Below are 2,897 nucleotides of genomic sequence, written 5' to 3'. Positions count from 1 at the left end.
CAATTTTTCTTTCATATTTTCGAAAATTTCAAATTAATTTTCAAAATCTTTTTCTTATTTTTATTCCATATTTTCGAATTCAATGCTAACAATTAATGTGATTGATTCAAAAATATTAAGTTTGTTACTTGCCTAATAAGAAAGGTTCAATCTTTAAATTTTAAAATCAAATCTTTTTGTTTCTTGTTAGTCAAGTAATCAACTTTAATTTTCAAAATCAAATCTTTTTAAAATTCTTTTTAAAATCTTTTTCAAATTAAATTTCAATCACATCTTTTTCAAAATTTAATTTCAAAATCTTTTCTAACTTTTTATCTTTTCAAATTTGATTTTCAAATCTTTTTCAATTAACCACTTTCCTTTTAATTTGATTCTTATCTTTTTCAAAACTACCTAACTAACTCCCTCTCTAATTTTCGAAAATCCCTTCCCTCTTTCTCAAATTTCCTTTTTAATTAACTAATTGTTTTGATTTCAATTTAATTTGATTTCAATTTTAATTTTTGAATTTTAACTTTAATTTTAAAATATTTTTATTTTATTTTACTTAAATTTTTGAATTCTTCTCTTCCTCACCTTCTTTTATTTATTTATTCATCTACTAACACTTCTCTTCCACCCAAAAATTCGAACCCCATCCCCCTCTCTGTGTTCGAATTTTTTCTCTTCTCCTTCTTACATTCTTCTCTTCTTATACTTGCATAAGGAATCTCTATACTGTGACATAGAGGATTCCATATTTTCTTTTGTGTTCTCTTCTTTTTCATATGAGCAGGAACAAGGATAAGAACATTCTTGTTGAAAAGCTCAAGCTGAAGCTAAAGCTCAACTCTCTGGAGAAAATCTGACAGAAATTTTTGAAAAGGAAGGAGACATGGCCGAAAATAATAACAATGCAAGGAAGATGCTTGGTGACTTTACTGCACCAAATTCCAATTTACATGAAAGAAGCATCTCAATCCCTACCATTGGAGCAAACAATTTTGAGCTTAAACCTCAATTAGTTTCTCTGATGCAACAGAACTGCAAGTTTCATGGACTTCCATCCGAAGATCTTTTTTAGTTCTTAACTGAATTCTTGCAGATCTGTGATACTGTTAAGACCAATGGGGTTGATCCCGAGGTCTACAGGCTTATGCTTTTCCCGTTTGCTGTAAGAGACAGAGCTAGAGTATGGTTGGACTCTCAACCTAAAGATAGCCTGAACTCTTGGGATAAGCTGGTCACGGCTTTTTTAGCCAAGTTCTTTCCTCCTCAAAAGCTTAGCAAGCTTAGAGTGGATGTTCAAACCTTCAAACAAAAGGAAGGTGAGTCCCTCTATGAAGCTTGGGAGAGATACAAGGAACTGACCAAAAAGTGTCCTTCTGACATGCTTTCAGAATGGACCATCCTGGATATATTCTCTGATGGTCTGTCTGAGCTATCAAAGATGTCATTGGACCACTCTGCAGGTGGATCCATTCACCTTAAGAAAATACCTGCAGAAGCTCAAGAACTCATTGACATGGTTGCAAATAACCAGTTCATGTACACTTCTGAAAGGAATCCTGTGAGTAATGGGACGCCTATGAAGAAGGGAGTTCTTGAAATTGATACTCTGAATGCCATATTGGCTCAGAATAAAATATTGACTCAGCAAGTCAATATGATCTCTCAGAGTCTGAATGGATTGAAGAAATCATCCAACAGTACTATAGAGGCATCTTCTGAAGGAGAAGCTTATGATCCTGAGAACCCTGCAATAGCAGAGGTGAATTACATGGGTGAACCCTATGGAAATACCTATAATCCCTCATGGAGAAATCATCCAAATTTCTCATAGAAGGATCAACAAAAGCCTCAACAAGGCTTTAATAATGGTGGAAGAAACATGTTTAGCAATAGCAAGCCTTTTCCATCATCCACTCAGCAACAGACAGAGTTCTGAGCAGAATTCATCTAGCTTAGCAAATATAGTCTCTGATCTATCTAAGGCCACTGTAAGTTTCATGAATGAAACACGGTCCTCCATTAGGAATTTGGAGGCACAAGTGGGCCAGCTGAGTAAAAGAGTCACTGAAACTCCTCCTAGTACTCTCCCAAGCAATACAGAAGAAAATCCAAAGAGAGAGTGCAAGGCCATTGATTTAACCATCATGGCCGAACCTACAAGGGAGGAGGAGGATGTGAATCCTAGTGAGGAAGACCTCCTAGGACGTCCAGTGGCCAATAAGGAGTTTCCCTTTGAGGAACCAAAGGAATCTGAGGCTCAATTAGAGACCATAGAGATTTCATTGAACCTCCTTCTACCCTTCATGAGCTCTGATGAGTATTCTTCTTCTGAAGAGAATGAGGATGTTACTGAAGAGCAAGTTGCCAAGTACCTTGGTGTAATCATGAAGCTGAATGCCAACTTATTTGGTAATGAGACTTGGGAAGATGAACCTCCCTTACTCATCAATGAACTGAGTGATCTGGATCAACTGACATTGCCTCAGAAGAAACAGAATCCTGAAAAGTTCTTAATGCCTTGTACCATAGGCACCAAGATCTTTGAGAAGGCTCTATGTGATCTTGGGTCAGGGATAAACCTCATGCCACTCTTTGTAATGGAGAAACTGGGAATCTTTGAGGTGCAAGCTGCTAGAATCTCATTAGAGATGGCAGACAACTTAAGAAAACAGGCTTATGGACTAGTAGAGGACGTGCTAGTAAAGGTTGAAGGCCTTTATATCCCTGCTGATTTCATAATCCTAGACACTGGGAAGGAAGAGGATGAATCCATCATCCTTGGAAGACCCTTCCTAGCCACAGCAAGAGCTGTGATTGATGTGGACAGAGGAGAGTTGGTCCTTCAACTGAATGAAGACAACCTTATGTTTAAAACTCAATGATCTCCTTCTGTAACCATGGAGAGG

At 36.9% G+C, this 2,897-nt stretch overlaps 1 non-coding gene across 1 annotated transcript; it reads right to left on the bottom strand.

Moving 5' to 3' along the window:
• Positions 1-1,267: 1,267 nt before the first annotated feature.
• Positions 1,268-1,375, bottom strand: LOC112739957 (small nucleolar RNA R71). The gene has a single exon (XR_003170890.1). It is a non-coding gene; the product is annotated as a small nucleolar RNA R71 (small nucleolar RNA).
• Positions 1,376-2,897: the final 1,522 nt, after the last annotated feature.

This window comes from Arachis hypogaea, chromosome 13 (assembly GCF_003086295.3).
Source record: "Arachis hypogaea cultivar Tifrunner chromosome 13, arahy.Tifrunner.gnm2.J5K5, whole genome shotgun sequence".
NCBI lineage: Eukaryota > Viridiplantae > Streptophyta > Magnoliopsida > Fabales > Fabaceae > Arachis > Arachis hypogaea.
The sequence above is the reverse complement of the archived record's forward strand: the minus strand, read 5'-3'. Positions and strand labels throughout refer to the sequence as shown.